This window comes from Geotrypetes seraphini, chromosome 10 (assembly GCF_902459505.1).
Source record: "Geotrypetes seraphini chromosome 10, aGeoSer1.1, whole genome shotgun sequence".
NCBI classification, from domain to species: Eukaryota; Metazoa; Chordata; class Amphibia; order Gymnophiona; family Dermophiidae; genus Geotrypetes; species Geotrypetes seraphini.
The window spans coordinates 121,821,458-121,845,430 of NC_047093.1; the positions used below are offsets into that span (position 1 = coordinate 121,821,458).

General features: G+C 42.4%; 1 protein-coding gene and 2 long non-coding RNA genes across 5 annotated transcripts in view; 1 reads left to right on the plus strand and 2 right to left on the minus strand.

The window, feature by feature from the left end:
• Nucleotides 1-12,274: 12,274 nt before the first annotated feature.
• LOC117367800 lies at nt 12,275-13,888 on the minus strand. Its single transcript, XR_004540850.1, has 2 exons — nt 13,386-13,888; nt 12,275-13,354 (listed from the first exon to the last, which is right to left on the minus strand). It is a non-coding gene; the product is annotated as an uncharacterized LOC117367800 (long non-coding RNA).
• Nucleotides 13,889-14,024: 136 nt separating this feature from the next.
• LOC117367801 lies at nt 14,025-14,276 on the minus strand. Its single transcript, XR_004540851.1, has 2 exons — nt 14,185-14,276; nt 14,025-14,153 (listed from the first exon to the last, which is right to left on the minus strand). It is a non-coding gene; the product is annotated as an uncharacterized LOC117367801 (long non-coding RNA).
• Nucleotides 14,277-14,790: 514 nt separating this feature from the next.
• The window catches only part of CPT1C (carnitine palmitoyltransferase 1C), a 39,170-nt gene continuing 29,987 nt past the window's right edge, over nt 14,791-23,973 (plus strand). For 2 of the 3 annotated variants that reach the window (XM_033960754.1, XM_033960756.1), the window contains exon 1: nt 15,447-15,508. The gene's annotated coding sequence lies outside the window, so the exon portion shown is untranslated. Of the gene's footprint in view, nt 14,863-15,446; nt 15,509-23,973 lie in introns of those variants that run through there. The other variant, XM_033960755.1, reaches the window with a different exon arrangement.

Below are 23,973 nucleotides of genomic sequence, written 5' to 3' on the forward strand. Positions count from 1 at the left end.
AAGACCAGTGCCAAACCCTGCAGACAGGTAGGACCTGGGGAAATAGGCAGGGTATGTTTGGGGTTCCCAGTCACCAGAAGAAAAAATGTAGAGATTGTTACTGGTTTCTATGAATTCTTTTCCTATCAGTAACAACCGTACTGTGGGAAACCTGCAGTCTGACAGTGTCGATTCCAGGCTATTGATTATTTTACCAGCACATAAACAAAAAACCCTCTGGATGAGGTATGATGTGCCACCAAGGACAAAATAGGCACTAGAAGGGAACAAGAGACAATTTGAAAATACACCAACACTACAAGGGGACAAGAGAGAGACCATCAATGTATATATAGACAGGATAGTTATTCAATACACAGAAAATAAAAAGTTCAATAATGTATAGACACTATAAAGGGATAAGAGACACTTCAGTGATGATTGGATACTAGAGGGAGATTATTCATCAATAGACAATAGAGACTTACTGATTAAAAGATATTGTGAGAGAAGACACTAGATTCTAGAAAGAGAGTAAAATGCTACTTATCAGATATCAGAATGAGAGCATATCAATGAATGAGTAAAGTTTAAAAAGTGAGAGGTCCTTAGGATTGTATGAGACATATTTATTTAATTAGTTTTCTATCCCATCCTCAACAGGATGGGTTACATAATATACAGTTAACAGGTTAAAATCTGCCATAGTTACAGGACAAGTTGGTGTTTTTTTTTCTGGTACAAGATGAGTGATAAGTAAATATATAATTATTATAAAGAGATATAAAGCATGTTGAATGATTAAAAATTATGAGACAGACTTTGAATCGATAACTAGTATCAAACAATGGATAGATATTATACAAGACAGTCACTAATTAGATATTAGACAGCCCAACATTCTACGAATGGATATTAATCCTAGACAGCGATAGAGACAGCATGAAGCTCTGTGTGTTTGGGTGTAACTAGGTGTGTAGGAGTTGGGCTTGCTTGGGCTTCTGCTCTTCTTTCTTGTTAAGCGAGACCACTTGTTCACCATCAAAGATTTTCTGATGCAATATAAACCAGAACTTGCAGCTTGCTGTGTCCTCGCACTCCAGTATAGCCCTCAAAGCCCTCAGGGCAGCCTAACACAGAGCATCAGCCAAGACACTACAAATCATTGCAGTATGAGCCTTATGACTGTCCCGTAGTTCTTCAATCAGCACTTCTATAAATACACATACACCTTACGACACAGTTCAGCAGATATTTTAGGATCTAACATGCAAATAGTGAAGAAACAGACTCTTATGTGTCCTCTATCTCACATTTTTACAGGATTATGGTTTGGTTGCCACAGGCTTTCAGTAACCTCTGCAGTTAACAGACTCTCTGTGACTGCCTGCCTGCAAAGTTAGGGAGGGAGGAAGCACATGGATCTCCTTGCAGAAATAGGAAGGATGGGAGCTTATGGGTCTCCTTATGGGGATAACGAAAAGGGAGCTCCCAGGTCTCCCTGCAGAGATAGAAAGAGAAGGAGCTCACAGGTCTCTGTGGAGATAGAGAGCTCACAAATTTCCCTGCAGAGAGGAGGGAAGAAACTCAAGGGGTCTCTAAATGAAAATATTTGAGCATGGAGGGGAAAGGCGCTCATGTTTCTCTAGTTTTAGAAGCAATTCTGCTATTTGAGAGCAAGGTGGGTGCTACTGGCTGTGATAGGAAGAGAATCATAGAATTCTTTTTTGGGGGGAGTTATTCTGAGTATGTGTACATACCAGGATTATAGCCAACTCTCCAACTTTAGGGGCACCAAGGAGTGAACTGAAGGGTCAACACATTCCTTCCCCTCTTTCTCTCCTCCCCCTCCGCATGCACATTTATGTACCTTGGCTGGCGGGGATGCCAAAGCCTATCCAGCCAGTTCATGAGCAGCTTCTCTCCTCCTGGTGCTGATTCTTAAATGTAGTAGTCAGCATCATGCCTCCAACCATTGCCAGGACTTCTGGCGCATACTCAGTTTATGGACTGAGCATGTACAAGAAGTCCTAGTGGCTGCTGACCTCTACAATCAAGAATCAGCAACAAGATAAGGGGAGCTGCTTGGGAATTGGCTGTCTGGGCTTTGACATCTCCACCAGTTGTTTAAAGGGGTGTTGCAGTTCTGAAGTTTCAAGTTTATTGAAAATTTGGCATACTGCTCATCAAAACTGTCTGAGTGGTTTACATCATATGCTATGGGAATTAAAGAAAAGATACAATAACATAACAAATAAACCAAAATTGAAAAGGAGAGAGAGTTAAAAAAAAAATGCTGCTACTATTTGGGTTTTTGCCAGTTACTTGTGACTTGGATTGGCCTCCGTGAAGACAGGATACTAGGCTAGATGGACCATTGGTCTGACCCAGTAAGACTATTCTTATGTTCTTATGAAGAGGGATAGAACTTCATAATTTGATAGAAAAGAGAGGGGGGAAAAGAAAAGGGAAATGGGACCCAGGTTCTCCTGTGGCTACCTGCTCTTGGGTTATATGCTCTTTTATCCATTGTACAGGGAAACATAGTGTCCAAAGAAAGGGCAGACAGGGATAAACATAGAGGATCTCTATTAGAAAATGAATGGTTTAAATTAGGACCATACATCAATTAATCATGATTAAAATTTTTAATCTCAAAAAGCATCCCCCTCACATTTCCTTCTATACTCGTACAGTGACGAATGTAGACAGCAGAAGTAAATTCTCGGAACCGACACGTTTTAATTATTAAAGTTAAATTAAATCATTTTTTTAACCTTTTGTGGCTTAGTGATTTTATCTTTTAAAGATAAAATCACTAAGCCACAAAAGGTAAGAAAATTGATTTATTTTAATTTTAGTAATTAAAACGTGTCGGTTCTGAGAATTTACTTCTGCTGTTTACATTTGCCACTGGGGATACTATTTTCAATATTAAAGTGAGCTGTGCATTCACAGCAGCTGATTTTTATTGCTGGTAGAAGCTGTTTATGATACCAGCAAGTTACTTACAGCCTTGTTTGGCAAAACATGTTGGCCATGTTGCTGGGAGCACTTTGAAGAAATGTAAACTTATCACCACATTGTTTACCGTTTCTTCTGTTCCACTATGTTACTGTTTTATGAAACTATTTCTAGCTGGATAAAGGGAGAGCAAATAGAGAGGGTAACTCTGTTCCCTGCTCCTTCTTTACTTAAGTACAGTGTCACCTATCCCTCCTTCTCTTTTTCAGGTGCTCTATTAAACCATGACTTGCCCTCAACTGCTCCCTGTGCTGTTTTGTGTCGTGACAGCAGCTTTCTGCAACACACAAAGGGAAGAGAGCAAAAACAGGTGAGAGAACCTGACACAGAAACTCCCTTTCATAGATAGGGCTGTCTGTCATACTGGCTGGGGAAGCAGGGTGACTGCAAGAGGGGCCAAGTCATGGGGGTACACTATATGTTGCCATTTTGAGTCAATCTGTGAGCACACAAGCCTAGAAAGAAAAGGAACTTTGGACGATGGATCCAATCTTTTGCCGCCAAAGATGGTATCTTCTTTGTATGGCTGATTGTATCTTGCTTGTTTATAGAGAAAGCAACTGGCATTGACTGCTAATCAACCCCTTGTTTGCCTCTTTTTGTTTTAGAACTTTGTCTCCTCCTGTGATTTCCTTCTTGGAGATGTTAAAGAACCTGAAATCAGCATCACAACCTCCCTCAGCCATATGGATGACAGAGCGTTTCCAGTATGTGGTACCTGAGGAGGTCCAAGAACACATCAGTGCTCCTGTAAGGTAAGACTCTAAAACTAAAACAGAGCTGCTCATCTTCCTGCCTAAACCCACCTTTCCGCTTTCCTCGTTCTCCGTCTCTGTGGACAACACTCTCATCCTTCCTGTTTTGTCTGCTCGTAACCTTGGGGTCATCTTTGACTCCTCTCTCTCCTTCACCTGCCACTTCTTCCTCTATAATATTATGAAAATCCGACCCTTCTTCTACCAAAACACTTATCCAAACCCTCATCACCTCGCGCTTAGATGATTGCAACTCGCTACTCTCAGGCCTTCGATTTAGCCATCTGTTTCCCCTCCAATCCGTCCAGAATTTGGCTGCACAACTTATATTCCGGGAAAGCTGCTATACTCACATTACCCCTCTCCTAAAGTCGCTTCATTGGCTTCCCATTCGTTTCAGACTACAATTCAAACTCCTCTTACTGACCTACAAATGCACTTACTCAACTGCCCCTCACTATCTCTCTTCACTTATCTCCCCCTATGGGGGGGGCTTGGGCTCCACTCAGCTGGTAAGCCCCTCCTATCTGTGCCCATCTCTTCAACTGCCAACTCCAGTCTCTGTACCGTCTGCCTTGCTGCACCGTATGCTTGGAACAAGCTGCCCGAATCTCTACAGTGGGCTCTGTCTCTGGCAGTGTTCAAGGCTGTTAAAAGCCCACCTGTTTGAGAGTGCTTTCAACTCGTAACTCCTTTCACCTTGGGTTCTGCATCCCCAACCCTATATGTCATGTCTGTCCATCCAAGTTAGACTGTAAGCTCTTCTGAGTAAGGACTGTCTATAAATGTCAAAATGTACAGCACTGCCTATGCCTTTCAGTGCTATATAAGTGATAAGTAGTAGTAGTAAAACCACCTGCAAGGTTTACTCACCATCCCACACTTAATATGCTTGATAAGCATAAGCCAGGGTCAACAGGCTCATGCATCTCCCAACTCTTTTTGAAATGTACAAAATAAAGAAATGTAGATAAATTTGTAAGATTCCCAATGATTTGCTCTCATGGTTTCACATTGCCTCTAAGGCCTATTAGCCTGATTATCATAGGACTTTTTGGACTTAGCTCAGGATTTTTCAGCAGTAATCCAAGGCAAGTAACATTCAGCTAAATTAGTCTTATTATCATAGGAATATGTGGATTTAGTTCAGGTCTTTTTCAGGAATAGCCCACAGTGAGTTTTATTCAGGTGTTGTAGACTGATTATTGTACAATTATACTGACTATTGGGTAAAAGCTAAAATGTGATTGGCTGAGGTAGAAATATGATCATCTAAGCATCTAAAATCTAAAGAAAACATAATTCCCCTCTGGTATGTAAGACCTGGTGTGGCAGCCTTCCATGGTCTACTTCCCCCACATTCCCCATCCTTTACTAATGAAATCAGACTTAATCACAACCCTGATCTGACTGCATTTTTTGCTTTCTTTGCCCTACAGCCCCCTATCTCACCAGAGGGAGAAGCGCCACATCACTCTGGGTATTGCCATGCGAGGGTGCCATCTGGGGACCTGCCAGCTTCAGAACCTTGCCAGCACACTCTACCGCCTTGGAAACAACAATGGGAAAAATGGCTCTAACAGGAACACCAAGGACCCACTGGGCTATGGACGCAGACGTCGCTCTTTGATAAAGAAACAGCAGCACAGTCTTGCCCAGAGGATTGCCATGGTTCAGCGACAGCTAGCCACCTAGGCCCAAATCATTAGTACCACCTCCTATTCCACACCTCCCAATGCAATAAGACAATGCTTTTCCATGAAATGCAGACAACATGTAGAGCTTAAGCCTGCACATCTTGGCCTTCATGTGAAGCAAGTCCAGAGACCTCTACCTCAATCGATTCCAATTGGGAACATCTAACAAACAGCAGCCATGGACCAAATAAGGACACATTGAGCTGGGACTGATGATTGCATGCTCCTGGGCTAGCCACAGCAACTTTAAGAGAAAGGAGAAATGCATGCATCAGTTTGTGTGTATTAACAGAACTCTGTAATTGATGTGTACATGGCAAGCATCTGCATCACTGTTGCATCATCATGAGTACCTTGAACTCCTTTCTGCATCCTCAGGCACAGAGCTTCTCTCTGCGAGGTAGAGAGTGCACAAGCAGCAGGGTCTCACAGAAACATTACCAAGGAAAGGGTTTTGAAATCTCCACCCCATACCAGAAGCCATTCTCTGTATTTCTTGTCTCTAAAATCCTTTGCTACTTTTTCACTTTAGACAGTTATTCTTTGACTGGTCCTGTTTCTGCTCTAACCATAGACAAAAAAAGACCCAAGCCACATTTTGCAGCATGGAAAATGTGAGACCATAATTAATCAGGCTTAAATTAGTCTTAAAAGAAAGTATTTGATGGAACTTGAGCACAGCAAGAGCTGTCCAGCTATGCACCAAGGACAACAAGCAGCAAGAGCTGTTCAGCTGGGAACCAAGGATAGCAAGCAGGACAATATAGAAGTGATGCTAGAAGGGTCATGCAGATAGCTTACTGTGAGGTTCTAATCCCCATTCCAAAGAACTGAATGTGCAATGTCTTCAGCACCACACCCCTGAATCCCGGTTCCCGTTCTTGCTCACACTGCATTCCTGGGTTTCCATCCCCCAACCTCAGCCTTTAGACACTCTATAGCTGGGTCTCTCCCAAACCCTCTGCCCTCATCCCTGAGCCCCTCTCAGATCTTAGATACACCCTACACATCAGAGCTTCCCAACCTATAGGTTGGGACCCAAATGGGTGTCACAAAATCCACATTTGCGGGTCACATCTTGAGGGGTTCTCCACAAGTGCATCATTATTCTGCACCTCAGGGGTGTCGCATAATTTTATTTGGCCACAATCATAGTGATCACAGCCATAAAAAGAATGACAAGCACTGCTATGTAAAGCCGCCCCGCCAAACCCTCAACCCTTAGATATACCCCATCCAAAAATTTCTCTCCGACTCTCAACCCTTAGACACATCCTATTACCTGGGTTCCTTATTGCCACATCACAATTCTGGGTACAACCTCTAAACCTTCAGATACACCCTATCCCTAGGCTCTCACTTGTTAATTCCTGCCCATGTAGCATCTGTTGACATCCCACCCATACACTGTCTCTCTTTGTGCTGCACCTCTATGTCCCCCACCTCACAATTCTCCTCCTTAGAATACCCACAGTTCTGTATATATGCTATTTAAGGATATAAATTTTTATATTATATATTTATAGTTTATAATGTTTAATGTGCAGTTTTATATCATATTTAAGTTAATGTAAACAGAGTACTTGACTTCTTTCTGGGTCCAAGCTGTATGAATTAAAGTGATTTACCACTGAACATAATCATACTAATTTCCTTCCTGCTATGATTTCTTCAGAGCTCCAAACTGTAGCTTGCTCCTCCCTCTCCTTGAGTCAGTCTGATTGATCTAGTATCCCAGTGCAAGCTGGGCTTTGTAGTCTCCTAAGTATATCTTTCCTGGTAGGGTATTTGAGGTCTGTAATGTAACTAGCTGTGATGTCCAAAATGAAAAGTTGGAAATCAAATTGAAAATGACGGAGCCTGCCATAGGGATTCAGGCAGTTTGTTTCACAGCAAGAAAACATTTGCCTTCTAGTTAGCTTGGAATTGAGCTTAGTGGCTCAGTGGCTGTGCTGTGCATGCAAGTTATATTCCCTCTAAGCCAGGGGTAGGGAACTCCGGTCCTCGAGAGCCGTATTCCAGTTGGGTTTTCAGGATTTCCCCAATGAATATGCATGAGATCTATTTGCATGCACTGCTTTCAATGCACATTCATTGGGGAAATCCTGAAAATCCGACTGGAATATGGCTCTCGAGGACCGGAGTTCCCTATCCCTGCTCTAAGCGGAGCACATGAGCAATTGTTCATACATTCTACAAAGGATCACGCACAAAAATACTTGCAAATCTGGAAAATATGGAGATTTTAGAACTTGTTGCTCAAGCAAAAAAAATTTTTTAGAATTTGTTGCTCACATAAAAAAAAAAATTTGCTCACACTCGGCCAATCCTTAGAAGGAGCATTGTATGCCAGTTCAAGTCTTTTGATCTGTGGCAAAGGCAGGTCTACACAGGGCAGGATTAATTCTTCAAGGGCTCCTAGCACACAAATACACTGGGCCTCCTAGCCCTGCCCACACCCCACCCCGTTTTACCTGTTTTCTGAAAGTTGGTCAAAAATGTATTAAGGATCACCTTTTCTATTTCTATCAAAACAGCTACAATACTACTTTATCCTAAAGCAATAAAATAAAAAAATAGAATTTTTTTCTATCTTTATCATCTCCTTGCCATTCTCTTTCTTCCATCCACTGTCTGCCTCCCCCCCTTTGGTCTGGCATCCATCATCTTCCCTCTGTACCCCTCATGGTCTGGCATCTCTCTCCCTTTCTCCCCCTTGTGGTTTTAGCATCACTCTCTTCTCATTTCCTCCAATCAGATCTGATATCTCTTACTCCTTCCCTGTTCTCTGGCATCTCTCTTTCTCCTCTCTTTTCCCTTTCCTTTTCTTCTCTGGTCTTCCTTCTCTATTTTCTGCCTCCATCTAAATTAAATTCTTTCTTACTATTCAGTCCTCAGTTTCCCTGTTTTCACTATGTCTACTCACAGCTTGCCACCCCTTTCCTTCACCCCTCCACTATCTCACTAACTCTATCTTCTTCCCCCCCATCCAGCATGTGGGAAAGCAGCAGCAGTGGTGAGGAGGTGAGGGCCCCTCACCTCTGCTTTCCCATATGTGCCTGACGCTGACGGCACAAGTGTTCCCCACTTCCATCATCTACCCCTTGTATCTCTCTCTCTCTTCTCCAGATTCTCCCCACTTCCATCATCTGCCCGGCTGACTGCAGTGCTACCGTCTCTTTCTCTCTCCCGGCGCCACCCCAGGCCCATCTCCCTCCCCTTCGCGTGGGTCAGTCACCACTCACCTTTCAGATTTTTTTTTTCAAATGGCAATAGGCCCACGGGAAAGATTGGCATCAGCCCCCCACACATGGGCTGCAACCATCCGTTCTGTTGCAAGCGGTGCAGCTTCTTGCCCAAAACTGCCCTCTGATGCCAACCGCCCAGGCAGAAACAGGAAGCTGCATCAGAGGGGAAGCTTTGGGATGAGCACTGCTTGTAACAGAACGGTTGCTGCTGATGCCGGGGAGTGGGAGGGGGCGATGCAGATCTTTCCTGGGGGGCCTGTTGCTGTTTGAAAAAAAAAAAAGCTGAGTCGTTTGTCACTTGTTTATTCAGCGGGGCCCCCTGGCAAGTTCGGGCCCTAGGCATGGGCCTATTGGGCCTACCCGTTAATCCAGCCCCGGGTCTACAGATTCTGTAGACCAGGGTAGGTCAACACAATGATGGTACCCATTATTTGAATTTAGGTGTTGTGATCTGTGGCCCCTGGCCAAGAAGCCTCATAGCTACAGCTGAGCTTGGTACTGGGAGGGGAAGTAAAAATAAGAGAAAATCTACAAGAATTTATTAATGAAGACATGATTTGCACCCTGACAGCAACTGATTCTAAAGTTCTGAGTTATTTGGATGTCCAGAGAGCAAGAAGAAAGAAACAGACCCAAAAATAACAAAATATTAAGGGCCAAATATACTGTGCCTATGGGAAAAATGATCTTTAGATATAGCTCAAAATTGGGGTTTATTTTATAACAGATTGCCTAGCTCGTGCAGCAAGTGTACATATAAACCCACCAGTGATTCCCACTATGAAGCTACAGACAAACATTTCTATCTATTCTAGAGCATACAAAACATATAAGAAAATGCATACACATATTTTTGAACATTCAAATAAGTCAGTCCAATCCATACCCCATCTCCAGACCTCTGTTTTATGTATGTAAATGGCTTTTAAAATTATCTCTTTGAGCATAATGTGCATTTTCATGGGCAGCCACAAGATGTCACTAAAGTGGTTGTTCATTTAAGTTTTACGGACACTCTTCCCTTCTTCATCTGGATTAGTCAAATGTCTCTGAGGTCCCCTTTTTACAAAGCTGTGATAAATGCCACACAACCCATAGAAACTGAATGGGCTGCATCACATTTGCCATGTGGGAATCGCTACTGCAGCTTTGTAAAAGGGGCACAAAATCAATTACAAAGTAAACTGTGAGAAAACTTCTGTAAACAGCATGCTTGTTTTTTCAAGGTGGAAAATTAATGATGGAAGGATAAATAATTGTATTTCTGAGGCAAGCTACAGGAACATAGGATGGAAATAGGTTGTTGAGATATGAGTTTTCTTTACTGCTCAAGGTGTGCTTTCTGGCTAGAAAGGTTAGGGCTCTTTAGCTTGGAAAAGAGACAGCTGGAGAAATGATTGAAGTCTACAAAATCTTTAGTGGTATAGAATGGGTATAAGTGGATTGATTTTTTTTATTTATTTATTACAAAGACTAGGGGGTAACTGATGAAGTTACAGGGAAATACTTTTAAAATCAATAGGAAGAAATATTTTTTAGCGAATATAGTTAAGCTCTGGAAAAAACTGTCAGAGTATGTGGTAAAAAGAGATTAGGTTCTTACCTTGCTAATATCTTTTCTAGTAGATAGGTGTGTCTTTCTGGGTAATATCTCTGTGCCTGCGAGGCAGAAGGAATCCGCTTCGGTTTTTGAATCCCTCCTACTTCACCAGAGGGCTCTACTGCCCCCTTCAGTTTGCCCCAAAGCAGATGATAGCCCCTTCTAGAAACATATGTGAAGGAGGGGGTATGGGGAAACTCCACGAAGAACAAGTCTGTTCTGCTCTGCAATCATAACAAACATGTTAAGCAGTGAACAATCAACTATCAAAAACAGCAAAACAATCAAGCCAAACAGAAACATTAATGTGTCCTAGCAATAGACAATTCTTCATATCCTTAAGGAATGACTGGCATCCAACTGACAGGATTGGATAGGAACATTCTGAGTGAGACAGTAGGCAGATGCAGGAAATAAATGAGAGGGTAGGGGGTCCAGAATGACACAGAAAAGATACTAGCAAGATCAGAACCTAATCTCTTTTTCTAGTGCCCTTCTGGATGGACATGACATACGAAAGCAGTCTCAGAAATCTAGGGTGGGATCACTGCGCCGGCTTGTTAATACTGAGGGCCCAAAGGCAGAGTCCTCCCTTGCCGCTACATTCATTCTGTAAAATCTGGAAAATGTATGTAGAGTGGACCAAGTCGCCACCCTACAAATCTTCTTGGGGGTGACTCTACAAGCTTCAGCACACGAAGAAGCCACACTTCTAGTTGAATGTGTCTTTACGGAGACTAGTGAGTGTTTTCCACAGACAATATATACTAATATAATGGCCCTACGGATCCATCTCTTTCATTTGAAAGGAAACACTGCAATGAGAGGGCATAGGATGAAGTTAAGACGTGATAGGCTCTGGAGTAATCTGAGGAAATCCTTTTTTTACGAAAAGGGTGGTAGATGTGTGGAAGAGGTGGTAGAAACAGAGACTGGTGTCTGAATTCAAGAGGACCTGGGATAGGCATGTGGGATCTCTCAGAGAGAGAAAGAGATAATGGTTACTGTGGATGGGCAGACTAGATGGGCCATTTGGCCTTTATCTGCCATCATGTTTCTATGTTTTTATCTGGAGATTGTGACTTTGGAGGCTGGTGCGCCGCAGCTAGCCTGACTAGTGAACGCAAAAATCAGATAGCCTGAACCCGTGGGTGACCTCAAGATATTGGAGAAGCACTCTTCTCACATCCAACTTTTTCAGATTCTGTTCTTTCTTCTTAGAACCTGTGGACTGGAACACCGGCAATCTAACTTCTTGATTGACATGTAAAGCTGAAACAACCTTTGGCAAAAAGAATGGAATGATGCGCAAATAAACTCCAGCTTCTGTGAATTGGAGGAAAGGCTCTCTACAAAAGCCTGTAACTCCGAGACTCTTCTTGCTGAAGTAATGAGCACAAGAAAAACCATCTTGAGCATCACATCCATCATCCTTTAGTGGCTTGGAGCCTGGTTGAGACCTTGCAAAACCACGTTAAGGTTCCATGAAAGAAACGGGTGTTTTACTGTGGGCCCGAAACGCAGTGACTTCTGTCTATGTCCGGATGAGACACCAATGAAGTTGGTCTCAAACCCTGAAACAAGAGAATCCCACCCCTTGGACTTTGAGCGATGTCACTCTAAGCCCATTGTCAAGGCCAGGCTGGAGGAAGGCTAACACCACAGAGATCAGAACAGAGAAAGTCTCCTCCTTTACTTTAATACACCAGTGCTGGAAAGTTTCTTATGCCTTAGAATAAGCAGAGACCATCGTAGGCTTTTTGAATCTGAGTAGCAATTATTATTACCTCCAAGTATTCTTTGTGTGCTAACACCGTGCGATCAAGAGCTGTGACGTAAGAGCAAAGCGATCCAGATCTTCTATGACCACCTTATTTCACCTTTATTTGTAATTTCTTTTTTATTTTACCTTTATTTGTAGTTTTTTTTCTGTTATTTTACTTTTCTGTGTAGTTTTGGTCATGTATTCTATCTTTTTAAGTAGTTTCTATTATTTTACCTTTCTGTGTAGGTGTTTTTTGTTGTTGTTATTTTACTTTCTGTACAGATTTTCTCGTGTATTTTACATTTCTATGTAGTTCTGTTATTTTACCTTTAATTTCTGTGTAGTTCCTATTATTTTATTATTTTCCTATTATTTATTTGTAGTTTCTGTTGTATTACCTTTCTGTGTAGTTTTTAAAAATATTTTACCTGGGTAGTTTTTTAAATGTACTTTATCTTTTTTGTATAGTTTCTGTTATTTTTCTTTCTGTATAGTTTCTTTCTTTAATTTACCTTTCTGTGTAGTTTTTCTCATATACTTTACCTCTCTGTGTAGTGTTTCTTGTGTTATTTTACCTCTCTGTATAGTGTTTCTTGTGTATTTTAACCTTTCTGTATAGTTTTTTTGGTGTGTTTTACCTCTCTATGTAGTTTTCCTCGTATATTTTACATTTACGTGTAGATTTTCTTATGTTATTTTACTTTTTTGTGTAGTATTTCTCATATATTTTACCTCTCTGTGTATATTTTCTTGTATATTTTACATTTCCATGTATATTTTCTCGTGTTATTTTACCTTTCTGTGTAGTTTTTCTCGTGTATTTTACCTTTCCATGTAGTGTTTCTGTGTATTTTACCTTTCAGTGTATATTTTCTCGTGTATTTTACCTTTCTGTGTAGTTTTTCTCGTGTATTTTACATTTCCATGTAGTGTTTCTGTGTATTTTACCTTTCAGTGTATATTTTCTCGTGTATTTTACCTTTCTGTGTAGTTTTTCTCGTGTATTTTACATTTCCATGTAGTGTTTCTGTGTATTTTACCTTTCAGTGTATATTTTCTCGTGTATTTTACCTTTCAGTGTATATTTTCTCGTGTATTTTACCTTTCTGTGTAGTTTTTCTCGTGTATTTTACATTTCCATGTAGTGTTTCTGTGTATTTTACCTTTCAGTGTATATTTTCTCGTGTATTTTACCTTTCTGTGTAGTTTTTCTCGTGTATTTTACATTTCCATGTAGTGTTTCTGTGTATTTTACCTTTCAGTGTATATTTTCTCGTGTATTTTACCTTTCAGTGTATATTTTCTCGTGAATTTTACCTTTCTGTGTAGTTTTTCTCGTGTATTTTACATTTCCATGTAGTGTTTCTGTGTATTTTACCTTTCAGTGTATATTTTCTCGTGTATTTTACCTTTCTGTGTAGTTTTTCTCGTGTATTTTACATTTCCATGTAGTGTTTCTGTGTATTTTACCTTTCAGTGTATATTTTCTCGTGTATTTTACCTTTCTGTGTAGTTTTTCTCGTGTATTTTACATTTCCATGTAGTGTTTCTGTGTATTTTACCTTTCAGTGTATATTTTCTCGTGTATTTTACCTTTCTGTGTAGTTTTTCTCGTGTATTTTACATTTCCATGTAGTGTTTCTGTGTATTTTACCTTTCAGTGTATATTTTCTCGTGTATTTTACCTTTCAGTGTATATTTTCTCGTGTATTTTACCTTTCTGTGTAGTTTTTCTCGTGTATTTTACATTTCCATGTAGTGTTTCTGTGTATTTTACCTTTCAGTGTATATTTTCTCGTGTATTTTACCTTTCTGTGTAGTTTTTTCTCGTGTATTTTACATTTCCATGTAGTGTTTCTGTGTATTTTACCTTTCAGTGTATATTTTCTCGTGTATTTTACCTTTCTGTGTAGTTTTTCTCGTGTATTTTACATTTCCATGTAGTGTTTCTGTGTATTTTACCTTTCAGTGTATATTTTCTCGTGTATTTTACCTTTCTGTGTAGTTTTTCTCGTGTATTTTACATTTCCATGTAGTGTTTCTGTGTATTTTACCTTTCAGTGTATATTTTCTCGTGTATTTTACCTTTCAGTGTATATTTTCTCGTGTATTTTACCTTTCTGTGTAGTTTTTCTCGTGTATTTTACATTTCCATGTAGTGTTTCTGTGTATTTTACCTTTCAGTGTATATTTTCTCGTGTATTTTACCTTTCTGTGTAGTTTTTTCTCGTGTATTTTACATTTCCATGTAGTGTTTCTGTGTATTTTACCTTTCAGTGTATATTTTCTCGTGTATTTTACCTTTCAGTGTATATTTTCTCGTGTATTTTACCTTTCTGTGTAGTTTTTCTCGTGTATTTTACATTTCCATGTAGTGTTTCTGTGTATTTTACCTTTCAGTGTATATTTTCTCGTGTATTTTACCTTTCTGTGTAGTTTTTCTCGTGTATTTTACATTTCCATGTAGATTTTCTCGTATATTTTACCTTTCAGTGTATATTTTCTCGTGTATTTTACCTTTCCATGTAGTTTTCCTCGTGCATTTTTAACCTTTCTGTGTAGTGTTTCTCGTGTGTTTTACCTTTATTTCCGGTTTCTTTCTCTTCTTCGTCCCTCTCCAAGTGAAGCCTCAGAGCCTCCTCCCTCCACCAGCTTCTACAGTCTCCTAGGCAACCGGAGGGAGCCACGCCCTGGTCACGTGGCGTAGGAGGAGCGGGAGGGGAGGGGAGGGCTACGTCCGGGCCGCGTGGGCTGTTGACCGAGGCTGAGCGTGACGTCGGCGGTCGACTGGAAGGTACGGGAGGCGGTGAGAAGCGCTCGGGTTAGCGCGAGCCGCCTCTTCCACTCCACCCCCCCCCCTCCCACGGTTCCAGCGCGAGCAGCTCCTTCTACCTATCCCCTTGTTCCGAGCGCCAAAGGGAGCACGCGACGCCCCTTCCTCCCTTGACGGGCGCGAGAGGGAGCTCGAGCCGCCGCCATTTCCCCTTCCCGAGGGGGCGAGGGAGGCACACGGAGACCGGGGAAGGCCAGGGGGGGGGGGCAGCAGTGATGAGAAGGGCAGGCGGAGCCGCTGTGGAGCTCTGCGGCCGCCCGGGATAGGGAGAAGAGGGGAAAGAGAACGTAACCTAAGAAGAGCCTTCCATCGAGCCTAGTAGCCCAAAACCCAAGGAGTAGCAAGATCCCATGCGAGTCCCTGTAACTTCACCCAATGTCCCCGTCTTCCTAGTTTTTGATGGAGCGAAAAATCGATCCCCACTTCAGTCATATCTCCCCCCTCATCCCTCTCTTTTTCAAGCTGAAGAGCTCTAACCTTCGTAGTCTTTCCTCATACCAGAGGAGTTCCATCCTCTTGATCATCTCCCTCGCTCTTCTTTGAACCTTTCTAGTGCCAATATATCTTTCTTGAGATAAAGAGACCAGAATTGAAGACAATACTTCAGGTGAGGTCACACCATGGAGTGATACAGGGGCATTATAACATTCTTAGTCTTGTTAACCATCCCTTTTTGAATAATTCCTTGCATCCTGTTTATTTTTTTGGCCTCCATTGCACATTGGGCGGAAGGTTTCATCCTATTGTCTACGATGGGCACTAACCCCCAATAAGGATTTGGTTTGGTAAGGGGAGGGGAGGGGGGTCTGCGTGGAAGAAGATGGTCTGGATTGATTTGGGGAGGGACAAAGTTGTCTGCAATGGAGAAGAGCTGGTTTGATTTGGGGAGGAGGGAGGGTGGTCTGTAATGAAGAAGTGCCTGGTTTGATTTGGGGAAGGGGAGGGTGGTCTGCAATAGAGAAGAATCTGGTCTGATTTGACCTGGGATTTTGTCCTCTTCTGGTTTGCTTCCTACCTTTAGTGCAGGGGTGTCCAACCTTTTGGCTTCCCTGTGCTGCTTTGGCCCAAAACATTTTTTCTAGGGCTGCCCAAGCACTCAAATGGTGCAGCAAGGCAGAGGAGGGAGCCGGCAAGATGGTAAACACCCGGGGGCAGCAGAGGAAAAGACTGCATCGCCCTCGACCAGAGCCGCACAAAATACTTCACGGGGCCGCATGCTTTAGTGTATGTGTTAGTGGGACCTCTTTTGCTGCTACCCCACTAGTGGTTGGTGTACCCCAGGGTTTTGTCTTAGGACCTTTTCTCTCTACACCTCTTCCCTCAGTGCCCTGATCTCCCATAGTTTCCAGTATCACCTTTATGCTGATGACTCCCAGATCTACCTCTCTACACCTGAAATTTCACCTAAAGTCCAAGAAAAAGTCTCTGCTTGTTTGGCTGACATTGCTGCCTGGATGTCCTGCTGTCATCTGAAACTAAATATGTCCAAGACTGAGCTGCTCCTCTTTCCTCCTAAAACCCTCTGCTCCTCCTAATTTCTCCATCTCTGTAAATAATACTGTCATTGTTCCAGACTCATCTGCTCACAACCTTGGAGTTGTCTTCGATTCTGACCTCTCATTTTCTATGTATATCCAACAAGCTGCTAAGACCTGTCGCTTCTATTTCTTCAATATCACCAAAATTCGCCCTTTCTTCTCTGAGCACACTACCCAGACCCTTGTCCAAGCTCTCACAACCTCACGCTTAGATTATTGCAATCTACTCCTAACTGGTATCCCTCACTGTCGCCTCTCCCCCTTGCAATCTGTGCAAAACTTTGCTGTTCGACTCATCTTCTACCAACCTCGCTACGCTCATGTCACCCCTCTCCTTAAGTCACTTCACTGACTCCCTATCTGCCATCGCATACAGGTCATAAGAAATGCCTTCACCGGATCAGACCTTAGGTCCATCTAGACCGGCGACCCGCACACGCGGAGGCTAAGCTAAGTGTTCCTTGATGAAGACCTTGTTAACCCATATCCCTCAATGTGATTTGCAAGAAGGTGTGCATCCAATTTACCTTTGAATCCCAGAATGGTGGTCTCCGTCACAACCTCCTCTGGGAGAGCATTCCAAGCATCCACCACACGCTGTGTGAAACAGAACTTCCTGACATTTGTCCTGGGCCTGATGCCCCTCAGTTTCAGTCCATGATCTCTTGTCCGTGTCACATTTGACAATGTGAATAATGATGTTTCTTGCTCTATTTTGTCGAATCCTTTTAGTATTTTAAAAGTCTCTATCATATCCCCTCACAGCCTTCTCTTTTCGAGGGTGAACAAACCCAGTTTTCCGAGACATTCCTTGTAGCTCAGATTCTCCATACCCTTTACATGGCCCTCCTCTGTACCCTCTCCAGTAGGGTTATATCCTTCTTTAGATAGGGAGACCAGTGTTGGATACAGTATTCCAAGTGTGGTCTGACCATCGCTCTGTAAAGCGGCATTATGACGTCCACCGATCTGCTCGTGATCCCCTTCTTTATCATGCCCAACATCCTGTTTGCTTTCTTTGCCGCCGCTGTGCATTGAGCCGATGGCTTCAGGGTCCTGTCTATCAGTACCCCAAGGTCTCTTTCTTGTTCGCTCTTGCCCAAAGTTACACCTAACATTTTATATTCATGCTCCTTTTTTTTCCTGCCCAGGTGCATCACTTTACATTTTTCTATATTAAACTTCATCTGCCACATGTTCTATCTCTTCTGTATAGTTTGTATCCCTGCAGTACCGTGTCCCATTCATTTTCTTCGTTTCACCATGTTTCTGTTATTCCAGTGATATCCAGCTCTTCCCTTCTTGCTAGTGCTTCCAGTTCCCCCATTTTGTTTCTTAAGCTTCTGGCATTTGTGTACATACATTTGAGCTCCCTTTGTGCTACTTTCTTGGACTATTTAGTCTTCACATTCCTTTTTGTAACTATTTGTACTCTTTCCTTGCCTCTTGCAGTTTCAACATGCTCTTCCCTTTTATCTGAGCAGTTGTTTGTAGTTCCCTCTCTGGACTCCTTAGTCTTTACATCTCTTTTTGTATTTATTTGCGCTCTTTTCTTGTCTCTTGCAGATTCAACATGCTTTTCCTTTTTATCTGAGCAGTTGCTTGTAGTTCCTTCTCTAGGGCCTCTTGATGTCCGGGCCATCAACTGGTTGTTGACTGTCGGCTTTTCCCTGATCCTTAGTTTAAAGCCTTCTCAATGGTCTTCTTCATGTTTTCTGCCAAGACTCTCGCTCCTTGCTTGGTGAGGTGTAGCCCGTCCTTTCTGAAGTATCTGCTTCTTCTCCAGAATGCCGTCCAGTTGCGCACGAAGTTGAAACCCTCCTCTTCGCACCATTGTCTCATCCAGGCGTTGATCGCTCGTAGTTCATCCTGTCTCTTTCCATCCGCTCTCGGTACCGGGAGGATCACGGAGAAGGCCACTTCTACCTCCCTGATCTTCAGTTTCCATCCGAGTGAGCGGAGCTGGTCCTTCATTTCCTCCCTGTTGTACTTTCGTCCGCTGACATCGTTGGTTCCCACGTGGATAAGCACAGCAATGTCCTCTCCTCCTGCACTGTCTATGATCCTGGTGATCCTGCTGGCCACATCCTTCACTCTTGTACCAGGTCAAGATCTTATTGCTGACCTACAAGTGTGTTCATTCTGCTGCCCTTCAATATCTCTTCTTGCTTCTCGCACACCTCCCAGAGAACTAGATGCTTCCCAACTTTAGATTCTTTAACTGCTAGGCAGATACATTATCGCATTGGTATTCATTTACACTGAATGAATCCTACCTGTGATATCTCTTGACTTCTTTATGCGAGTGGTGCATGCACTTCTGTTAATAGTCATCCATAAAGTTTTATTTTGCTTGAATGTTTTTAAAGGGAAAAATATAACAGAGCTCCTCTGGTGCTTCAGTTAATAATGCTCTGTTCAGTAGTTGGCGTCAAACAGGACAGAGTGTTTCTGTAATTGAAGTACCAAGTCCTTTACTAATGTTCCTTTACTAATGCATTCAGGAGAAATCTGAAATTAGAGCATGCTGGTTTAGTACGTCACCCCTATGAACAGGAATGAGAAACACTGGTGTGTTTGAACAAAGAGCAGGATTTCTGTATTGAAACTCCTTGTGGGGAAGAAGACAGAATTTGAAGTGTAATCTCCACAGGTAAAATATAGAATGTCTTTGGGTGAGCCAGTTGGGTAAGAATTGAAGATACACCAAATCTCCCTTGTGCTACTTGGCATTCTTGATCATAAGATCTGAATGCTGTGCTTGCAGTTGTGCAGAGAGCTTTCTCATGCAACCTCAGTTCTCTTATTATGGCTTCCTCTCCATATTTTCATGCATATATGATAAATTAACTTTAGGTAGGGTTTGTGGTGTGCTCTTGATTCCAGAAATTGCAAAGGTACCGTAATTGTTAAGTTTTTAGAGAGTCATATCTAGAGTAGAGTTCATAAATGTTTGCATCTGTTAGTCACGTGGCAAAGTGTGAACAGGTTATCATTCCGAGTTTACTGCTCTCCTATCTGGCCTTATCTTTTTTCAAATAATAACCTAACCTTGATTCTCTATCAACAAACAGGATGAATGAGCATGAGATAACAACAGCTTCAACACAGAATATTCTGTCAACTCAGAATGCAGCTGGTACCTCATGAGTCCCTGGCTTTGAGTTCAGATTGACTGCTTTTTTGCTCTCTTTATTTTATGGCTCTTTATTCTTTGCTTTATTTTTTGGCTCTTTATTTTTTGGCCCCTTCTAGTTTTTTTGTTTTGTCCCTCCATATTCTGTTGGGTCTCGCCCACTGCTTCTCAAAGTTTCCATGTCTCCCATGTTTTGGTACTGTTTGCTAAAAATGGAGTACAACCTAGAAAAGGTTATGTTATTTTATGTTACTCAGGTTTTCTATTCTGCCTTTACCTATTCAGTTCAAGGTTGGATTACATTGTAAGAGGTATGGATAGAAGATCAAGTCGAATTTTAAGGGATCACCTACAGGTTATGGACCTGATGGGCCGCCGCAGGTGCGGACTGCTGGGCGCAATGGACCACTTGTCTGACCCAGTAGAGGTGACTTCTTATGTTCTTATGTTGAGTCAGTCAAATTACAGTGAACAGTTTGACACAGACATTCAATACAGTTGCTTTTACAGGTAGATCAGTACAATAATTATTAATATAGTTAGGTCATAGTTACAAATACATAGTTACAAGTTCAAGTAGGTCATCATTGGCTCATCGTTATGTTCAAAGAGTTTGCATTAGACAGTTTAGAAATGGGCTTTTACAATTACCATTTTGGTTACTTCAAGATTGGCTCCCTGTCTTGGTAGAGAAATGCTTTTTAAGAGTTTTCTGAACCTCAGGTAATGGTCACAAGATCATAGTGTAGGTGGTAATTGGTTCCAGCATTTGCTAATTGATATTGAATGGATAAGGTACTCTAATTTGCCTGGTAGACTTTATATTGTTGCATGCTGGGAATTGTAAGTGGAAAAGATTTTCGGTGGATTATTTGTTGGAGGCACCCTGGAGTAGGATGGCCAACTCATGTTAGCTAGTTGGAAGCGTTGCCTGTCAAGATCTTAAAGGCTGTGATGCTTAATCTAAACTTGATCCTTGCGGTTAAGGGCAGCCAATTTATTTCATATAATAGAGCTGTAGGTGTTACGATTTCCATAGTCTGTATACAGTATTAAGTCTTACTGCCACATTTTGAACTAGTCGTAGATGCGATAGCAATGTTTTAGAATAGTGTTCTTCAACCACCGGTCCATGGACCATTGCCGGTCCACAGAAATTTCCTGCCGGTCCACAAGGCCAGCACATGCATTAGGCCCAAAACAGTGTTCTTCAACCACGGGTCCACGGTGCGATCGATGCGGCGTTATCTTCGAGCCAGCACCCTCTTCCTAATTGATTCAGTGCACAAAGCCATGGGCAGTGGCTCCTACGGGCATCCTGCGCCTGAACCGCAGAGGGAAGGCTTCCAGATGAGGCAAGGGACGTGCAAGGTGCAATTAGTACTATTATGGGGGCGGTGTCTGGGGTGGAGATTGTGTAGAGATGGGCGGGGTCTGGCCCACGACTTAGCTCCATGTTCTTCAACAGCTGGTCCACGGACCAATGCCGGTCCACAGAATAATTATTTTATTTCTGCCGGTCCATAGGTGTAAAAAGGTTGAAAAACACTGTTTTAGAACAAAGAACTAGTGTGGCCTATATGATATGCTGGAAATTGAGGCAAAAGGTTCTGGTGTTAAAGTAGTGACTGAATGTTTGTTAGTCATATTATTTAGATGATGACTTAGCTTGAACCTGAAAAAAAGATGATTATAGTTTTTTTTTTTGCTTCAGGAATCAATATCTTAAGGTGTGGTGTTCTTGCAAATAGATTAGCTGGAGTTTGTTTTTCTACCAATTCAGGAGGGGGGGGGGGTGAATACTCTTAGTCACAGTGATATAAGAACATAAGAAGTTGCCTATGCTGAGTCAGACCAGAGGTCCATCGCGCCCAGCAGTCCGCACCCGCGGTGGCCCATCAGGCCCATGACTAAATCAATGGAGACCTCCTTGTCTCATGTATTTCTTGTTTCTCACTAGTTTCAATTGAGGTCTAAGAAGAAGTTTTAATAATTGTTTAGAAAATGAATATGGGTTTTCCCTTTTTCAGCTTTTCCTATATAGTTTTTAGATATTTTATGGTTTAATTAACTGTTTTCCTTGGTTGTTAAAATGATACTCAGTATTGCTGTAACAAGTGGATTCTTGTATATTTGATTTGAAAATTATAAGTAAAAAAAAGAAAGACAGTGCCCTTCAGACCGACACAGAACCGGATGGGTTTACGCTCCTGTTCCAGCAGGTGGAGACTGAGACATTGACATTTGGCTACAGTATAAGTGTGCTGTGTAGTCTTTTCTTCATCTCCAGCAGGTAGAGTAGTAAGATTGTGCAGTCTGTTGGATCTGGTTAGGGAATATTTCTGGTTCCTTTTGCTGTCCGGATTGAGCTTGGGGGACCCTCTTGGGGGTTCTACTCACTTTGGAGCTGCCACACTAGAAAGGGTCCCTCCCCCCCATTTCCCCCACCTCCCCAGGTTTTCTGTGTTTAGAGGAGCCTCAACTGTATGCCTTTGATCGATACCGGCACTACAGTTTAGAGTGCCACGTGGGGTCTGCTCTAACATGTTACAGTTGTTGAGCTGTGAGAAGTTTAAAAAACCAAAAAAAACACAAGAAATAAACGAAGCATAAAGTGGTCCTGAGGCCACTGTTTTTGTACAGCGTTGTGCATGAGATTCTGATGCATTTAGTATGAGCACTTCTAAAAAGCAGAACAAGTGCGTTTTATGTGGACACCGAGCGGAGTCTTGTTCGCAATGTTTGACGCTACTGAAGTGTTCTATTAAAAGCCATTGCCTTCAAAGATTTTTTTTCAATACCATGGAGGGATCACAGGTACCGCCCAAGCCATCAACGTTGAAGGCATCACCATCGCCTGAGGTACTTGCTTCCATGTCGATGTCGCAGGCTACAGCTCCGTTAGGTAAGCCAGCTAAGAAGTCACCAGCTTCCCAGATGGTGTCTCAGGCCACTAAGGTATCGAGTCTAGTCATACCGGCAAAACAGAGACCATTGATGCGGATCACATTCCCCACTAGTGGCTGTGATTTAACCTGCTGTCTTTAGAGAGAGCTGATGTTACAGGTGAGTGACTTTCATTGGGTGTCATAAGCTGATTTCTGAATTGGAAAGCATCTGATCCCTAGACCTTGTACCAAAGAAGTGCCAAAAGAAATTGTTTGCTCAAGGTTGGTTCTTTCTTTTCACAGGCTGAACTTGTAAGTATCTTTCCAGGAACTCACTATTTTATTCCCAAGAACATATACTACAGAGTTTTTCTAAGTATAAGGCTAGCAGCTATATCCAGGGTTTTCCTGACTGAGTCCAGTATGTGAATGCTGGTTGGATTTCTGTAGTAGGAGGACAGGATAGAAAAACTTCTAAAGGCACCGGAGAGTGGTGGAGAGCTGGAACGCTCTTCCGGAGTCTGTTGTAGGGGAAAACACCCTCCAGGGTTTCAAAACTAAGCTGGACAAGTTCCTGCTAAACTGGGATGTACGCAGTTGAGGCTGGACTCATTTAGAGCACTGGTCATTGGCCTGGGGGCCGCCCTGTGAGCTGTTCTGACCCAGCAGCGGCAATTCTTATGTTTGGCAGATAGCCTTCGTGGGGAGATGATATGAGGGCTCTTACATAAATATAAGGTACTTGTAGGTCTTAACAGTGAAGGATGCAAGAAAGAAATAGGAGCTAAGTTACAGTGAGACTTGAAACAAACCATCTTGAACTTCTGTACCCCATGGCTCAAGTTTTCAGAGAGCTGAGTCGTACTGGGGAAGAATCTGCGGGCCAGGAAGAATCACTTATTGGGCTGGGTTGTGGCCTAAGGGGCCATAGGTTGGACAAGCTTGATATAGAGGATGTGTGCGTAGGACCTGCGAGGAAGAGAATTCTTGTAGATTGCATTTTCCATGGAAATACAAAACTCTCTTGACTTCTACATGTTCTGTACCTGCAGCAGAGTTGAAGGTGGAACTGCACACACATTTTATTTGAAAATTGATGAGAAGTGGCTGTTTGCTTTGATCCAGCGGAGCCAGTTTGAATGAGTACCCCAGTCTGCGGTTTGTTGGTTAGTCTTAACTTTGGTTTCCTGGATAAAATACTTGGTCACAAGGATTGCAAACAGTGCCAAGAGACAGCAGTCTCCTCTTTCAACCCAATGTTTCCATGTTTTCTGTGAGACTGCCCGAACTGGTTTCACCTTAGCCTTTTGCCCTCATGCCTGTCTTTTCCTTGTATTTTATTGAGAGTCGAGGTGTTAGCTGTCCCATCATCAACCTGCTGAACCTGTTAAGAGGAATTATAAAACTGGGCCTCTCCCTTTTTCTGCCTTGAGTGGGTGGGTGAAATACATGGACCAGCGCTGTCTTTGCTGCATAACTCTCAGTAGTAGAGTTATGCAGCTTTACATCG